Raw genomic sequence first — 20,410 nt, 5'->3', positions numbered from 1 at the left:
ACGGAATATTCCATTCACATTCCAGGAATATTCCATTGGGACATTCGGAATATTCCAAAGGAATATTCCATTCACATTCCAGGAACGTGTAAATGTTTCACCTTGGGAACGTTCCCTTGGAATGTGTCAGGAATGTTCCATTGGAATATTGAATATTTTTTTGAACATAGTATGAATATTCCTATGGAATGTTCCGGAAACATTCCTATGGAATATTCCGGGAACATTCATATGGAATATTCTGGGAACATTCCTATGAAATATACCGGAAATAATCCTATTGAACATTCTAGTAAAATTGCTGGGGAATATTACAGGAAAATTTCTGTAGATTGTACAAAAAACATACCTTTAGAAGCTATATGAAATATTCCAATGATTTTATTATAGATAAACTTTTGTTTAATATGCTACGTACATTTATTTTTCCAATATTATAAAATTGCTCGTCGTCTTTTTTTGCAAATATTAATTTTTATCTAAAAAACTTTTTAAAAATTTACTTTTTATATTCAGCTGGTCGTTTCTTATTTTCCTCTCTTTTTATAAATTGTCACGAAAATTTTATAATTTTTATTATCACTTAAAAAAATTTTGTTCAGAACAGTAATTTAAAAAATCAATAAAACTACTACATTAATATTAATTAAACTAATAAAAACATTTTCAAATTCTGATGTGGTGTGTACATTTTTAATAATCAACTTTTTAAAGAACAAAGTATTATATAAAAATTCACATTTAGAACAGAATAAAAATAAAATAAACTGAAATAATAGTCAAATTAAATTGGATTATGTAAATTATTTAATTATCATTCTTTTTCGTCTTCTTCTTGCCGTGAAGTCGACTAAAGATGAGTTTCGTCATTGCTAGAAAAATAATTCACCTGTCGTGCGTTTGCTGTGTTGTACACCATTTTTGAGGGTTTTATTTCTTTGAAATATTAGCTAATAAGAACCTATTAGTAATGATAATATTAATTATGTTTTTTAATTTAAATATTAATTATATATAAAAAATATTTTTTGGTAAAATTACAAAATAATATTTTTTTTTACATCTTTAAACATACTGCTTAAATACTTACTAAATTAACGACTTTATTTTGCTACTATTTAATTCTCCTTCTCGGTGTGAAGAATCGGAAAAACAACTGAATAATTGTTTTTCCTTGGAATCCTCCACAATTTTGCTTGTACATCTTCCAAGCGCCAGGTCGACACACAATTAGTTTGTTTCGATACTAATTTAATGTTGAGTGAACTTGAACTTAAAGGTTCATTGTATAAATCTCCTTTTGTTGAAAGCGCATTCCCTAACAAAAAGATGTTTCCATTATCGCATTCAACAATGTTAAGAATGCAAGCGACCGATCCATTTTTCAGTAAAACATAATTATTACTTGACGTATAACAGTCAATACTGAAAAATTTTAGTTCTACTTTTTTGTACTGTTTCTTAACATTTTTTAGGTCGTTACTCAGTGGTCCTCTGGAATGAACGGTTTTCAAATGATTTCCTGTTTTTGGCGTTACGAACTTCATGTTCTCTTTTCCTTGTATCAGTTAGAAATAAAATTAATTTTGTTATTTATTTTTATTTATTATTCACTTATTATAATTATACACTATATAATATTATAATTAATATATTTATTCTTATTAAATATTTATTTATTAATTATTTATTATTCTTACCTTCCATTTCAGCATATCTGCGAGCTAGTTGTTGTAAAGGCTTGTCTTTTCTTCGCAATTTTCTTTTTATTACACTCATGTAATTTTCAAATCTGAATGCGCTAAAAGAATCCAGAGTCCCATATTTTTTTACATCTTCACGAATATGTAGAGAATTATGAAAGTTGTGTGACATAAATACTTTTCCATAAGTATTTTGGAAAATGGATATGAAGGATTTCAAAAATTTATCAGCCTGGTCGATATTTCCTGGTACTTTAATGTGCAGTGGACTACATAAAATAGTAATTGCTGCGTGTAAATCCAAAAAGTTTTTATATAGTTCTTTATCTATAATGCCTTGCAGTACAACTGGTCCGGTGTAAAGTAAAAAACTTCTGAATTCAGTAGCTTTCCAGTGTTTAAAATCTCCGATTGATCGCGGATGTCTATTAAATTCTGATGGTTGAGAGTTTCTTAATTTCTGAATTCTTTTATTAATTCTATCTTTTTTGTCCTGATCTAGCCTAATACCTGGAGGACCGAATAACAATAGCCAAATTATTTTTTTAACTAAGCCCAATAGTATTAAGTGCATGTAGTCACGTGGAACACATGAGACAGGTCCAAATCGAGGAATATCAATTAAAATGGACTTTTCTTTTTCTTGATAGGTGCCTCGGTATTCATGAAATCTAAACTTTTCATCAGTTCTTGGAATAAATGGTCCTACTCCTGGAAAGCATACTCTTTTTTTATTTTTTCTACTCTTCGGTTTTTTATGGTCAGGTCTAATTCCTTCACCTTTTATCTCACAAGTTGGACAGCTGAAATAACCTGTGTGACCTTTTACTTTCAAAACTTTTTTTTTAGCCGGTGTATCGCATATCAGTGCTGAAAAATTAATAACAAATTTTTTTCCTTTATAGTAAAAGCCATTCCCGCAATAGTCGGTCATTTCGTCTTTAAATTCCTGCAAAAACTCGTTAAAATCTTCAGGTTCATGAGTACCATGATATACACCCACTAAATAAACATTTTTTACGACAAAATCCGAACACATAATTGGCCACAAAGTTTCAGTAGACGATTTAGATATTGGTAAACCATCAATATTAATCATCAAGTCAACGGAATCTTGATCGCTTTCTAGATTTTGTATTATTGAATCAAGAGCACGCTTCAGTCCGAAATGATGATACTCTCCACCATCAGACAATATTCTTATTGGAGTAGTTCGTGGTGTTCGTAAAAAAGTCCTAGCATCACGTGGTAAAATAAAATTCGTAAATTGTCTGATTATATGAAGCAATGCAGTTAAAGCCACAAGAGATAATTCAAAGCGCAATGCCCACGCTGTTAATGCTTTTTTGAAATTCGACTCGTTCTTCTTTGCAGCTGATTCTTCATCGGATTCTTGAGATTCTGAAGAGGAGCTGCCATTTCTTTCTTCATCGCTGTCAGAGTCAATTTTTTCACCGTTTTCTTCTTCAAAATCAAATTCCAATTCACTATCTGTTTCATCTTCTGTCCTTGTTCCAAAATCCATTTCAAAATCCATTCCAACATCCATTTCAACATCCATTTGAGTACCGAATTTCAATTCATTATCTTCAAACTTTTCTTCAACAATTTTAACTGCATCATTGCCACGTCTTGCGCTGTCATATTGATCACTTTCACTATCTGAAGACATTTCGATTATTATGCCATCGAATAATTCTTTTCTCAAAGCATCGTGTTCTTTCGTATAATTTTCTTCATCACTAATTTCATTATCATTTAACTCTTTTCTTGGTTGATCAGATTTCAGAAAATTAAAATCAATATTTGTTTGGTTTTTGCTTAAACGACGAATATGGCATTTTGAATAAGACGATGATTTTTCATTCGGCATGATTTTCCAAAATTAAAAACTAATTTCGTTTTTTCTGAAATTTATATTTCATTTTAGTATAAATATAGATTTGCTTTTAAAAAACTGTTGTTTCAGAAATAATATTAAAAGTAATAATAAATTATAAATAAATAAAATTATTAATTTGTTTTATTTATTTATTCATAAAATAATTAATATAAAAATTAAAAATGGTCAGAATTTTTCAAGCATATCATCTAAAAAAATATATAAATTTTCAGCGGTAAATCTTTTTTACTTCTATTGCAATTAAAATAAGTTTTTAAAATTTTTAGATAAAAATAAGTTTTTTGTTACAGTTATAAGCAATTTAATTTTTTAATGAAAAAAAAATTTCTCTTAGTCCAGTCTACAGATTTAAAAATCAAAAAAGTATTTTTTTGTCATAAAATGCAAGTTTTAAAAATAATTTTTGTTTTACCAAATGTTTATTTTTAATAGTCTTTTAAATATTCTATTTATAAAAATTTAATAAAAAATTGTCTTCCTTATCTCTCGTCAAAACTTAAAAATTTGTTTAATATTCCACATGCATTTCTGAGTATAAACTCGTTAAGAAAATAATGTCGCTAAATAAAAAATAAGTTAATTAACAATAATTATTTATGTATAAAATATTTTAATAATAATTTATTAATAATAATTTTAATAATAATTATTAAAAATTTTACAAATCAATAATTATAATTTCAATTGGAATTTTGTTTTTAATTTATTGTGAGTAACTCCAAAATTATAATTTAATAGAAAATTGAAATTTTTACAAATTAAAATTAATTAACTTTTAACAATATAAAATATTAATATAAATATTGATGTTAAACAAAAGTCAATAAAAAATAATTTAAATGATAAATAATCTTTATAATAAATGGGAATTATAAATCGACATTTTTAAAAAAAATTTTAACATTAAAAAATTTTGTTAAATTGAATAAAAAAAATTTTTTATTTACTTTAAACAATTAATTATAACAATAGTTTTACTTACAGTAATTATAGATTTGTGCACGAATTAAAATATCAGAAAATAAGGGCATTTCTTGCTTTTGATTGATAATATTTGAAAATCTATCTGAAAAAGATATTTAAAGTCTAATTTATTTATATTTTTGTACATTATTGATAATATAAAAAGTTCTCAATAATAACAGTTCTTTAAAGCAGTGAAATCGTTTTCCTTTAATGTAGAAGTTTTTATTAGGAAAAGAGTTATTTATATTTAGTTTTTAAAAAGAATATAATTTTACTTACATTAATTTGAAAAATCAACACGAAAATTACAAAACGGAGCTTAACGATACATTAATCATACGAAAAACATTAAATTGTTTAGAAAAAGATTCGCCGTGATTTCTAAAAACAAACTTTTTTCAACTTATTTGACGTTTATATTTGATTTGAAAAATTGAATACTTCGTAGCACACTTCAAGTTTCACAAACCTATAACGTCATTTGTTGACTGTCAGATGACTTATCTGTAATGTCATGTCAAATACAGTCATTGACATTTTTTTAAATTCTGCGAAAGAATTTTTATTCGTTAATTAATGGTACTCGCATTTGCTCGCATTTTATTTTCTAAGTTTACATCATGAGCGAGTCAAATCTGCCATATAGCGTTGTTTGGTTATCTGAAGAAGAAACCCCTCGATTGATTGCTTCCAAATGGATAGAAAAAATATCAGAGGACCAAATTTATTGTTATTTGCCTCCAGATGAAAACAAAGTAAAATTAAATTTGGCAGTCTTTAAACTAAAAGATATCGAAGATTCGTGGGTTTGCAAAGTTGTATCGAAAATTAAATATCAGTCAGGTATACAACTTATGTGATGATAAAAATTATTATTAATGACTTTTTAATTCTACAATAAAAATAATAATAAAAATAATAATAATAATAAAAATAATAATAATAATAAAAATAATAATATAATAGTAATAGAAAAATTAAAAAAATATACTTTTACTTGAATTATTTACATTAAAAATTTATTTAAAAATAATACTAATAATAATAATAATAACTATATTATTATGTATTAGTTATAATAATGTTAAACAGTAACAATATACATTGTTAATAGACGATTATGCAAAATGCAAGGAAAAATTACTCGAAGCTCTCCTTCATTCCGAAATTGATAGCCAAGAGAGCGATTATGATCCGGATTTTGTAAAGCGAACTCGAAAAATGAGAGCAGCTCAACATTTGATTCCCGTTCACGATCCAAAAACTTCCAGTAGAAATGAAATGAACTCAAATAAAAATACCAAATTTCTTTCCAAGACAGAGCAAGGCCTTCATAAAACGTCCGAATTACAAGGAAATTCTAAATCGCAAATTCCAAGTTTTCAGGTGCATACTCGAAATCAAAAACTGAATAATTAATATAATCTTTTTAAAATTATTTTTATACAATAATATATGATTTATACAACTTTTTAAAAATGTATTTAGTTTATAAAATTTCTTCCCTTATTTTAATCATAATTTTTTTTAGTTATTAATCAGAATAATTCTCAAATAATAACTAAATACAAATTAAATTAATTAATAAAATTTTTGCAACAATTTTTTTAATAAAAATAAATAATTTATAATTTATTTAGATAAATTACTTTCAAATACATAATTATTGAAAAAATTTCTCAAACATAATGAATATGAAAGAACACGTTTTTTATATATGGGTGATTCCACGTCGGATTTTAGTTCAAAATTTAAATTCGGGCAAACATCTTTTTTTTGCTCCTTTAGGAAAAAAAAATACGTATTTTTTTATTTTTTGGCATCAAATTTTCGAGTTATAAGTTTTTGAAATTTTGATTTTTTGAAAGTAGATTAAAAAATAAATAAAGAAGACAAAAAATAATTTTTTTTAACAAATTATTTATACAAAAATTTTTATCAGGCCTATTCCCAAACTATATGCAAACTATTTTTATCATTCCCAGTAAGAAAATAAAGCAAAAAAAAAATTGTAAAAAAGTGCCCAAGTTGAAAAAAAAATTTTTAATTATAATTTTTATTTAATAAAAATTAATAAATTAATTTTTTCGTAATTTTATTCAAAAGTAAAGGAAAAACCAAACTTTTTTCTTTTGGTGAAATTTTTCTAATATCAATAATTTTCGAGTTGCATAACATTGAAAATAGGTCTGCTTTCGAACAATCAAAATTTCAAAAACTCGGTAATCGAAAATTTGGCCACCAAAAAATAAAAAAAGCTTATTCCTTCTTTCTCTAAGGAACGAAAAAAAATATGTTTGCCCGAATTTAAATTTTGGATTGAAATCTGACATGGAATCACCAATAAGTTCTATTTTTTAACAGGAAACAATTAAGCAAAAACCGACGATGATTTCGAACATTGTTTGCGATTCGATATATTTACCATTTTGTAAGAAACGGATAATGGATCCGCAAGAATATGAAAGAATAGAACCAAATGAACGCAAACGTATAAATGTTTATAACAATATCTTTTAATTATTTTTATTTCCAAAAATACCTAAATATTAATAATTTTGTTTTTATATTAAAATATTAGTGGTTGAAAAGACATTTGAACCTGAAAATAAGCGGGTTAGAAAAACAATAGATGACACAGAAGAGTTTACGCGGCACAACTTAAACAACAAAAGTATAGATTCTTTGACAATGGGTGGAAAAGGTATGAAATCGAAAACTTAATATTTTAGTCAAGAAAATAAATAAAAGTATTTTTAATTTTTTTATGTTTTAATTTGTTATTAAAAAATAATTAATTTTAAAAAAATATAAAAAAAATTTCTGAACTCTAAAATATTTTACATCATTGTATAACTACGAAAATTAATTTTTTTATTATAAGAAAACCTTGCACCAATTCATGCTAAGGGCAAAAGTACAGCTTCTTTGAATGACAAGAAATCTGCAAAAGGTGTGAATTCAAACATGCAAAATTGTCATAAATAAACTACATGAAAATGTTTTTTTTTAATTATGTTTTAATTTGTTATTAAACGATACTTCAACTTTTTATACTTTTAAATACGAGAGCGTTAATAATTAAATAAAATTTATTGATTTTCATTGGAAATTTTTTAAGCAGAAAACATCCTAAATTAAAGTTACTCATTTATAAAACATTTTTTTAAATTAAAGTTGATTATACTTTAAAATTTAACAATTTTAATTTTTTTTAAAGTTGAAAACAATTTTTAAATATTTCAGAAGACGTTTTCTGAAATATTTAAAATACTGTGCGATATTGTTTAATTTAAAAATTTAATTTTATTACCAAAGATATTCTTGAACCGGTTCATGCTGCGGGCAAAAGTTCAGGTTCTCTGAGCAAGAATAAAAAAGGTATGAATTTAAACTTTCAAAATTTAATTTAAAATTTAGTTTGCATCCTAAATTAAAATTACTCTTTCATAAAATTTTGTAAAATTATAGTTAATTTTATTTTAAAATTTAACAACTTTAATTGCTTTGTTAAATATGAGAATAATTTAAAAATATCCAAAAACGCCTTGTCTGAACTCTTTATAATACCGTTTAATTTTGTGTAACTGAAAAAAATAATTTTATTATTGAAGATAATCCTGCTCCAGTTCATGATAAAGGCCAAAGTTCAGATTCTTTGAACAATACTCAGAAAGGTATGAGTTTTAACTTGCAACATTTTAATAAATATAAAATAAATAAAATAATAAAAACTTAATTAAATGTGGAATTTTTTTTAAATTTGGAAAAACATTTTTTAGGAAAATTGGTTGAAAATCTTACGAAAAAAAAGAAACCAAATATGGAAAAATCATTGATGAGTATGTCTGTGCGTGACCAAAATTCGGGTAAAATAATATTTTTTTGTAAAGTATTGTTTTATAAATTTTTTAATAAATAGGTCTAAATAATGTTCACTGTCCTTAAAAAAATAATCTGATATGTGTAGGCTTAGATTTCGAGCGATTAGTGTTGAATAAAGTAAATGAAGTTTTGATAATATTGAAACTTATGAATTTGCGTCTGGATGAATTGCCTGAATCCTCATCATCAAATGATCCTGATAACTTTTTCAACTCAGAAAAATGTCCCAAGTTACCTATTTCGACGAAAGAAAAGTTTGACGAGTTTAATGAAAAGCTTAAAGACAAGCTCTTTTTCAAACAAGTTGTAAGTAAATTTCCACGTAAAAATATTTTCAGGAATTTCTAAGGAGGTAACTCCCGGGAGTTGATTTTCGAGGAAATTCCGAGAGTTTTTCGGAAACTTTTCGGAAATTTCCCGGGAATTAACTTCTGAGAGATTCCCGAGACTTTTCCGGCATATTTTTAACTGGGCATATTTTTTATTTAATTAAAAAATATTAATTTTCAAATCTATTTCAATTTTCGTTCTCATTCCATTTATTATTATTTAATATAGACTAATGCATGTGGAAAAATTGCAGGAAGAGATTTTTCAAATATAGTGAGCAACATTTGTGTAAAATTAATAAAAAATTCAGTTGCTATAAATTACAGTTGGCAAGGTCGTAAGAAGCCAAAAGTAGCTTTGAAAAATACAAAATTTGAAAATTTACTAATAGGTAAATAATTATAAAAAATCTTTTAAAATTAATAAAATATTTTTTATACAAACACATAACTATAAAAAATTTATTAATATAGTAATATAGTAAATATATTATAGTAAATTTTTAGTTAATTTTAATTACTTTTAGATGCTGTTCGAGCAAATAAATCGAAAGCAACGGAAAAAAAATTGCTTCTCTTGCTTCAAAATGGTTTGCCGCAGCCAAAAAGAGACTAAATAGAGAATTGTTAGTAAGAAAATGATTTTATTCAGAAAAAACGACTTTCGTTTTGTTTTATTTTTCGTTTTTTTATGTTATTTGGAAGTAAATCTACAATGCAAACTTTCAGAAAGTTGACAATGCAAAGTTAAATTTTCATTACTAGAATTTAATTAATTATACCTATATATATACGATATCATAACATACTATAAATAATTATTAACTTAAAAAAGGGGAAAAGAAAATACTGCGGAAAATGATTCAAATGATGACACTTCAGACGATGATGACGAGACTAAATCTCAGGTTGCTTCAGATGAAGAAGCAGACAATGAAGATTAAATAATATAATATGCAATTTTTTTATGCGTAATTTGATTTCAAGTTTCTTCTCTTTTTTTTCTTATTCAATACGCAAGCTTTACTATTAATGCAAAAATTAATTATAATTAATTAGTTAATAAAATCTTATTGAATTTAAAATATTTAATTATTGTTTAGAAAATTATAATGTAAATTACTGAAATTTTAAATAAAAAATTTAACCAATAATTTGTGTTGAAAGTAGACATTAACTACAATTTCTAATAAATATAAAAAGTACTCTTTTTATAAAAAATTTTAATTTAAAATAATTTTTTAAAGTTTTCTCTTTTTTATAAACCTAATTTTAAAATAATTTATCAGGTTTCCATTTAAAAATATACATAAATTATTGATTATCAGTACCTTTTTCTGAATGAAAAATCTTGAAAAACATACGAATATTCGTGTTGAATTAAGGAAAAATGTTTTTATTAAAATTCTGAGGAATATTCCTGGCATTTTCCAAAAAGTATTTCTGGTATATTCGAAGGGAATATTACTAGAATATTCCACAGAAATGTTCCCAGAATATTCCATAGGAATGTTCTCAGAACGTTCCATAGGAATATTTATACTATGTTCAAAAAAAATATTCAATATTCCAATGGATCATTCCTGCCACATTCCAATGGAACGTTCCCAAGGTGAAACATTTACACGTTCCTGGAATGTGAATGGAATATTCCGAATGTTCCAATGGAATATTCCTGGAATGTGAATGGAATATTCCGTGCTATTTGGGATTCTATAGAAAATTCCACTTATTAAACTAATAATAATAAAAAACAATGATATTGGAAAGAAATGTCCTGTAAGTGATTTAGAAAAGTATAAAAAAATTTACAATATTTTATGTATTATTATTGAGTAAAAATTTAAGAATATTATTATTTTGTATTAAAACATTTTCTTAAATGTTTATTTAAAAAAAATCTGCCCGTTCCCCCTTTGAAGTAATGGACACAAGTAGTATAGCAACAGGGGTTTTGGGACAGGTTCTGATCTCTGCTAAGTATCTGCAGTAGGTAACTGCTCGGTCGTTAATGCAGATTTCTACTTTATCAGCAGCCAGCAAGGTAGGAATCTGACAATTTTAAATCGAAAATTTTCTTGAAGAATTTCTGAAAAATTATCGACAGATATTTAAATATAAATTTTTATTAATTTTTTAAAAAGAGCAAATCACGCGTGCATGATTTGGCATAGACAGTATTTTTGTTCCAAAATAATAAAATTATTTTAATTAATAAACATTCTGACAGACATACAATAAGACTTAAAAATTTTCAATCAGATCATTAAAGAAAATTGAATTTTTTATTCAATTTTTTAATTTGATATTTGACCATTTTTTGAATGTTTTTTTATTAATCCGACTAAAAATTGACTAATCTTAACTTATGGCTGACAGAATTTTTAAACATTGCATTATTAATTTTATTATTTTTAAACAAAATATCGTGAGAGCATAAATTGTTTTTTTTAGAAAATCACATACAAATATTTATTTATAATCTTTCAAAAAGATCAACAACCTTTTTTTTACAAATAATTAATTATTAAGATAAAAAAAATAAATGTAGTTCCTGATGAGTCATGTACATGGCGAAAATGCATTCGAGTGGTTGTCTTGTAAATAAATTATATTGAAACCAAATTGAAATTATTTCTTATACGGACCAAAGGCCATAAAAAAGGTACATACAATTCATGAATTTTTTCCAATTTTTCCAGCTGGATATAAGATCGTGGAAGTACCATCTCAAGTCATTTATCTTCCAATCGCCGCGAAGACAATACATAATATTCAAGTGTGAATCGTTGATCAAGAAGGAAATTTAATAAATTTTCGTGTTGAAACTATAACAATTAAATTACACGTTAAGGGGGGAACACCAGTTGTAACTCAAAAAATAATGCTTTATACAAGAATATTTTCCAAAAGAACAATGAATCTTTTTAAAGAATACTATTTATTAGTTAAAAGTACATGTAAAAAGCTGTAATTTAAAAGAAAAAAAAAATTTTTTTAACAAAAACTTTTGGAGATATGAGCCATTGAAGTGGCGCCTTAAGAAAAAAGGCGAATTGCGGTGACCAGCATTCTGCAAGTATACTTCGTCTGAAATACAAAAATGAAATTGATTTACATTTATTATAAGATTATCTAGTTCGTGATCGAAGGATTTAAAAAAAAAAAAAAATTTGACAAATTGGCGACCTGTCAAAGTCAAAAGTATGATTTTCGTTAAAAAAATACGGTCGATTTTCAGCTATATAAAAAAAAGTTTTGCATAAAAAAAAAAATCCTTCGATCACGAACTAGACTTATATGTGTAAATGAAGCACACTAAATTTTAAATAAATCGGTTTAATGGTATTCGAGTAATCGTGGTCACCGACTTGGAAAATGTCATTTTGAGAAAAACGCATTCAAAGTTTCAACTTACTTTTTTTTGTTCAGGAGAAATTTTGTTTCCAAGTTACAAAGAGTCATCGATTCCTGGACCATATAATAACTCTTCCGCAGTGGTTGCCGTTTCTAAATCATAGGAAAAGGCCATGTGTCGTTAGGGTCAGGTATGGCTGGCCACCTTGTATAAAGCCACGGGACGCGCCGCTGCAGTGTTCTGTATATCTCATTTATTTTTCACCGGATCAACTTTGAAATTTACAGACACATTTCTAAATATGTATACTTTAAGAAAATGCACAAAAAAAAAATTCGATTTTTCGAAAGTTACAACTGGTGTTCCCCCCTTAAGTCAACGTAATGGGTATAGTTACAGAAAAACTAGTGGAAGCTATATAAACGAGCTACCATGTCAAAAAGCAATCAGTCTTCAATCAGTTCGCAAACAAAAAAAACAACAAACGAAGAAAAGAAAACTAATCATCAAAATATTTTTCCAGCTCCAAAGCAAGATCAATACATTCTAAACCTCAAAAAGTACATTACACGTAACAGGAAGATTAGTAAAAGCTAATAATGCTAATGTTATTAATACAAAGTTAATTAGTAATAGTGTTAGTTTTTTATTCAACAAGATTCGTTATGAATTGAGTGGAATGGAAATTGATCGCTGTAAAAATGTTGGTCTCACAACCACTATGAAAGCCTATGTTTCTCACACACCAAATCAATTAAGTTATGCTGAAAATGCTGGCTATCTTCAATTTGCTGATGATCTTAGAATAACCAAAGAGAATAGTTATTTTGATGTAAACATACCATTAAACATGATTTTTGGATTTGCCGAAGACTGTCGAAAGATTGTTGTTAACCCTTTGCGGCACAGTAGTAACCCAGATTACCACCTATTTTATTTACAACTTTTCTTACTGTATTTTAAGTTTTTTAAGCAATATTCATTAATTTTTTTAAAGTGAATGAGAACATATTACTGAATAAAACGAAAATAAAAGTAACAATATTTACGCAAAATTATAAACAATTATAAATAAATAATTGTCAAAAACTTATTATTTTGGAAAAAAAATTCATTACCGAAAATTTAGGTAAAAAAGGAACCGATATTTTGTACTCGGAGGTTTTGCGGTCGCTGATTACGAATCTGAAGTCTGTTTTTAAAAATTCAAAATGGCGGATCCAATATGGCGGACAATTTTTTAAAACTTGCTTGGATTTGCTTGAAATTCGTTACTCGGTGGTTTTTGGGGTCGCTAATTACGAATCTGAAGTCTGTTTTTAAAAATTCAAAATAGCGGATCCAATATGGCGGCCGACTGATTACGAAGCCAATGTTAGTTTTTCAAAATTCAAAATGTGGATCCAATATGTGCTCATGGTAGTACAAAAGCTAACCAAATCAAACGTCCTGGATTTGTAAAACTTGCAATGTTCCACTCTGCCTATTGCCAGCAAGAAATTGTTTCGTTGCTTATCACAACTAAAAATGGAATTTTAGTTACGATCCGCCATTTTCAATTTTAAAAAACAAACTTGATATTTGTAATCAGCAACTATAACAATCAGCCTTTTTCAAGGCTACCAAATCATCTCGAAAAACCGTGAGTAACAAGTTTCAAGCGAATTGCATTAGCTTTTCAAAAAGTCGTCCGCCATAATGGAACCGCCATTTTGAATTTGTAAAAACTGACTTCAGATTCGTAATCAACGACCCCAAAAATTCTTATAGGTGTGATCATCTGTACTTTTGAATGGAATGAAAAATGTGTGACGCAAAGGGTTAGTACAAAACATGAACTTATCCTCACAAAATCTCGTACAAACCTTAATGCTATAGTTGATATTACGGTAACTGAAGAGCATGAGCAATTTAAGATTATAATTAATAAAGTGGACTGGTTGACACCATATCTATTCCTTGGAAATCGTCAAAAAATTGAGGTATTAAAATTTATTGAAAAAAGTCCTCTTATATCTATGAGCTTCAGATCGTGGGATATGTATGAATACCCACTGTTACCTACCACTCAAAAACATGTTTGGACTGTAAAAATTTCAACGCAGGTTGAGAAACCTCGGTATGTAATCCTTGGATTACAAATAAATCAAAAAGATCATCCTGGAAGATATGCAAATATTTTTGATAGCTGTAATCTCATAAATATAAAACTTTTCTTAAATTCACAATACTATCCTTATAGTAATTTAAATTTGAATTTTAATCAAAATCAATTTTCAAGTCTCTATGACATATATTGTGATTTTCAATCATCATACTACGGTAAAGATCCTGAGCCTTTACTGTCCAGGAATGAATTTAAAAATTATGCACCATTAGCTGTCATAGATTGCTCCAAGCAAAATGACTTTCTTTAACAAGCTTCTGTGGATGTGAAACTAGAATTTGAATTTAGTGAAAATTTCCCAGACAATACAGCAGCTTATTGTTTAATTATTCATGATCGAATTATTCAATACACACCCATCAGTATTGTTGTAAAGAAGGTATCGTAAAGGGTAGGGGTAAAAGTGATTAGTGGGGGGTAATGGTAAAAAGTGGGGATAATATTATAAATACAGCAATTCTCAGAGACTAAAATCATTTATCTGTTATAGATACCATGGCGTACGTCGTAGATTTCCAGTGCTTCAAAAGACCCTATAACGAGTTTATCATAAAAGAGCTAGCAATCATCCCACTTCAAGAAGATGCTCATCCATTGGTATTCCTCTTAGAGCCGCCATATGACAGGAACCGCCTACCGAGAAGATACAAGAGTCAAAATCGATGGAATGCATTTAATTATCATGGTATTGATTGGAATGCTGGTGACATACCTTATGAAAGTTTACAACCAATTCTGAAAGAAATATTAATAGGAACACCTACAGTTTATGTAAAAGGTTTAGAGAAACAAACATGGCTAGAAAGCTATACACAAAATGTATTAAATTATATTATTTGAATTGTCCGTCGTTGAAAAAAATAGCCTCAGATCAATATACTCCATGTACAAATCACATACACAATAATTTCCATTGTTCATTAAAAAAAGTATTTAATATTTGAAAATGGTTACTACAACTATCTAATGTACCGACAAATATTCCTTTAGGTCACGATGAAGTTGATAATAATTCAACATTACAATTTTTTATAATAATTGTGACCACATTTTCCTAAGTCTATAAATATATATTGTTATTTTAACCACTTCGCTGGCAGGGCATTCCACGTTGCCTGGCCAGAAGTGGCGAAAATCGTGAAATGTCATTCCTGTTTTAGGACAATTTTTAAAAACAATACTCAGCTTTTATTTATCACAGAAGAATATTTTTATGGTTTTGACATCTGGGAACACGAAAATGATGATAAAAATGTCGGTTTTTCAAATTAAAATTTTTTTTTATGTTGAAAGGACTAATTTTGATATTTTTCCCAGAAAGGCGTTCCACTTTCAAACACAAATATGTAAAAAAACTGTTTTCAGATTGTCTTCAAACTTGTTACTTGGAGGTTTCAGATGTCGCTGATCACGAATCCGGTGTCCGTTTTTCAAAATTGAAAATGGCGGATCCAATATGGAGGACAATTCTTTTCAAAAATTAATATATTCGCTTGAAAATCGTCACCCGGGGGCTTTTTTGTGTCGCTGATTATATATTAATATATCAATAATAATAATAATATAAAAAATAGTAATAATAATTATAAAAGCTATAAATATTTAAAATAATACATAATTATATAAATAATGATATTTTAATTATGTTATATGTTCCTATTCTTGCAGCCTCCACGTGGCGTGCTCTGGGAAGAGATTACATTCTCCAGAAAATGCAGAAGGGTTTTATACAATTTAGCAAATATATTAATTTTTGAAAAAAATTGTCCGCCATACTGGATTCGCCATTTTGAATTTTAAAAATTTGAATAGAATAGAATCAAAATTTACCGCGCATGCGTACTATGAAAGTGGGCGTGGTTAAACAAATAATCATGCGTAATTGGATAGAATAGGGTGGAGGCTTTAAGCAATTGCGCATGCGCGAGTAAAGTTTTAAGTATAAATTTAGCGTGCAGGAGTAGTTTTGCTCATTCTGTTCCTATTTTCTCAGATATCGTCTAGTATAATAAAACTTGTACATTATATTATAATGACGTGAGCGCCATCTCTTCGGTGGTTAGTGAACTATCTTTAATGTTCGGTCAGTTAAACAGTTTCCTACCTAATCACTCGAGTTGAAATTTATGTCAGATTCCTACTTATAAAGTAGAAATCTGCATTACCGATCAGACAGTTACCATACAAGGCTACATGTTTTATGTTTTAAATAAATAAATATTTTAAAAAACTATTATGATCATACTGATTGAAGTGAACGCCATCTATTGGGTTGTTGGTAAACTAAGTCAAAAAAAAGTTTTAAATTATTTTGAAACAAAATATGATAAAAACAAAGTTGGGGACACAGAAAATGTGTGGAAGGCAAACTATCTTCAATGTTTGGTCGGTAAAAGATATTAAGTATCATTACACATGCGCAGTATACCCTATCTACCTCATTAAGATATTTTCATTATATGACGTCACAAAAACAAGTCTCGACACGTTTAATTAGGTCGCAACATGTTTTTTTCAAAATTTTGAAAATATAATTCGTAAAATATTTTAAATACGCAATCATCCATAGATGACTCTTACTACGCATGCACGATATGCTGATTAACTCTAGTGATCTCTGGAGGGGCTCCCCATCCCTCATGCAATGCCAACTATTGCACCATTCCATTTTTGGATCACTCTCGTGGATCATCTAGAACAGATTATGTGGATTCACGAGAGCAGTCCGACTCTTAAAGGCAGTACCGCAGGCATGGAGCGGGTGCGCCGCCGCCGTATGGGGGTACTACTAGCGCGGCATGGCACACAACTCACTCAAACGCTCGGTCGACCAGTTACCAACTTTCGACCGAGCGGGAATTTTACCATCTATTGGGTGTCGAGTAAACTAATTCGGTAAAAAAGGTTAAAAACATAGACTGAAGTGAGCGCCATTTATTGTGTGGCGGGTAAACTAATTCGGTAAAACAGTTTTAAAACACAGGCTGAAGTCAGCGCCATCTATTAGATGGTCGGTAGACTAACTTCAAAGTTCAGTCGGTAAAATAGTTTGAGAATGATTTTGTTTTTAATAAAAAGGTAAATCAAAGTCGGCAACACACTCTGAAGTGAGCGCCATCTATTGGGTGGTCGGTAAACTAACTTCAATATTCGGTCGGTAAAACAGTTTCCTACATTATCGACCGAGTCAAAAATTTTGTCCGTTTCTTACCTTACCTACTGTTGATAAAGTAGAAATCTGCGTTACCGACCGAGCAGTTACCGACTGCAGGTACTTAGCCGAGATCAGAACCTGTCCCAAAACCCCGGTGGCTATACTACTGACACATTCTCATTCGTGCGGGTGGGGAGGGGGCTCACATGTTTCAAACCCGCTTAGTCTTTATCATTAGAAAATGGTCATTTTTTCACGCCTTCTAAAAATTGTTTTATTTTCATGCAAAATAAATCAAACTATTATATTTCTTTAATACATATGTCAAAAAAATCTACAAACTGAAGTTTTATCAAAATAAATACTATAAAGCTAACAGGATACTAATAAAATCAATTATGTCAACTTTCATTTGGTAACGTCAGACTAACAATAACTTTATTTATTTGTAAAATATATCATTTTTAATTAACATTAAATAATTAATTAATTAATATCCTTGAGCCCGTTGATACTTAAATAAATATCTCAAAAACTACAAAAAAGGACATCTCAATATTTTTTTAGCAAACTACACATTTTTAACTTTCAAAAAAATATCAAAAAAAGGAAAAAAAATTATTTTCAAAAAAAGGATCAAATTTTGAATTCTTAAAAAAATATTTGCACCATTCGAAAGAGGAGAAAACCTTTTTGAAATCAAAAAGCTTCTCAGGTGCGAATTTAGGGTGGCCGACAGAGTTTGAAGGTTGGCCCAAAGTTGGTTTAACTTTGGCATCCAGAGTTACGGTTGACAAAGTTTGCCCAACTTTGTCAGTTACATGTGGCCATAGTTGGCCCGACTTTGCAAGCCAACCATGGCAAACGGATTTCGCCAACCATCGGGCCAACTTTTGACCAAAGTTGGCCCGACGGTTGGAAAAACTTTGGGAATCGTAGTTTAAACGATTTAAAATTTTTGATTTGCCAAATACTGGGTTATGGTTGGACCGACGGTTGGCAAAACTCCAAAAAATGAATTTTAAACGATTTAAAATTCTTGGTTAGCCAAACTCTGTGTGATGGTTGGCCCAACGGTTTACAAAAAGACAAAAAATGTAGTTTAATCGACTTAAAATTTTTGTTTGAACAAAGTCTGGGTGATGGTTGGCCCGACGAAGATGTTTTTGAGTTTTAATAAAATTAAAAATGTCGACTTATATGTAAATTAATGTATTTAACATTAAAAATAAATTATAAGTTACATATAATTACCGTTTTTTTATTGGTATGTTCTTAAAAATTTATGTTTTTCCCTGTTGCAACCTTTAAATGTATTTTTTTAATAATTCCATGTATGCGTAGAATAATGGTTAGCGTATAAGACTTCGATGCGTTAGGTTAAGGGTTCGATCCCAGCGAGCGTTAGATATTTTCGAAAATGTGTGTAAGCGATTGTGTTTAATTATAATAAGTATAGGTTGTATGTAGTATCTTTGATAATAATAATGTGTTAATTGTATAAATAATTTAATTTTTTAATTATTTTTTATTGGTTGTTATTACTGCCTATTTAAAGTTGGCCCGACTTTGGGATTAGTTGTCGGGTCAACCATCGTCACTAAAGAGCGGTAAACCGTTATAATATGTATACTTCGGCCAACCAATGGCAGATAAAGTTGGCCTAACCATTCATTGCAAAGTTAGACAAACTTCAAAAATTATAGTTGGTACAACATGCGCATTTAAAGTTGGACCGAGGTTGGGATCAGTTGTCGGGCTAACTACCGTCGCCAAATGACGGTAAACCGTTATCATATGTATGTATGGTTAGGCCAAAAGACAAGCTAGACCAACTTTGGGCAGACCAAAAATTCGCACCTGGGTCAAAATCTTTTTCATCCACTTATACAATAGTCATTGTTGCATCAAGATGATGCGAGATGAAGTGAAAACAAATGTAAAATGTTTTTCTTGTTAAATAATGACTTATATTTTCTTGTGTAAATTAGATTGCTTTTGATTCAATGACTATAGCAAGACTAACTTTTATTTCCAAATTTGCGCACCTTACACACACACTTCTGAGACACGCAAACGCTTACAAAGATAACACGCATTCTTTCACAGTACTCTCACAACAAGCACATATAGTCTCAAACATGCAGCCCACCTTGAAGGACTAGTCGAAAGAAGTTGGTTTTTGGTAAAATTTTTTGGTTTTATGGGTTAAATAATAGTTTGTGAGTTGAATATTGATTTGAATATTAATAAAAAGAACAGAGGAAAATAAGTTAAATAATAATCATTATCGAAAATGATGTAATGTGGAAAAAGATTAAACAACGCTAATTCACGTTCATGTAAGCAAATCATTGTTGCATTCATTAGCTGAATTATAGTTAATAAAATATTTTATCAGTGAAACACATGTAAGTAAATTTTTTAAAGCAAGAAACTAAAATAAAAGATTTGTTTTGAAAAGTGACTTTATCGGTAGTTTAAAAGTTGAAGAAGGATACCATGTCGAACATAAAAGAGTATTTTATTTTAAGTAATGTAGATTTTAAGATTATTGAATATGTAAATGAAATGTTAAATGATATGCATATGTATAAATTTCAAGAATTATTAAAAAATGATTCAAATTCTTTTTTCATTATGCAAAGTACTTTGTATTTACAAATGCTTGATTTAATTGTTCCAATTAGAGAAGGAGATAAACATATTCAAATAGTTTTTAGCGGTAATAACAATTCTGGTCATTGGATTTGTGTTTATTACGATGGAATAAGACTTTATGTTTTTGATAGCCTTAATGCAGGGTGTTTGAATATTCATCAAATAGAATATTTAATTAGATTGTTCCCTTTTAAATCAACAGTATTTTTTGTAGTTGTTGATCAACAACCGGCTGGAAGTGTTGAGTGTGGAGTATATGCAATATCATTTGCAACATCTGTATT

General features: G+C 28.2%; 1 long non-coding RNA gene across 1 annotated transcript; it reads right to left on the bottom strand.

The window, feature by feature from the left end:
* Positions 1–11,708: 11,708 nt before the first annotated feature.
* LOC127287875 (uncharacterized) lies at positions 11,709–12,508 on the bottom strand. The gene is made up of 2 exons (XR_007843952.1): positions 12,205–12,508; positions 11,709–11,876 (listed from the first exon to the last, which is right to left on the bottom strand). It is a non-coding gene; the product is annotated as an uncharacterized LOC127287875 (long non-coding RNA).
* Positions 12,509–20,410: the final 7,902 nt, after the last annotated feature.

Source organism: Leptopilina boulardi, unplaced genomic scaffold (genome assembly GCF_019393585.1).
Source record: "Leptopilina boulardi isolate dan_hultmark-lab unplaced genomic scaffold, ZJU_Lbou_2.1 LbouV2_377, whole genome shotgun sequence".
Classification (NCBI taxonomy): domain Eukaryota; kingdom Metazoa; phylum Arthropoda; class Insecta; order Hymenoptera; family Figitidae; genus Leptopilina; species Leptopilina boulardi.
Note: the sequence above shows the minus strand (reverse complement) of the source record. Positions and strands in the feature narration are given on the sequence as shown.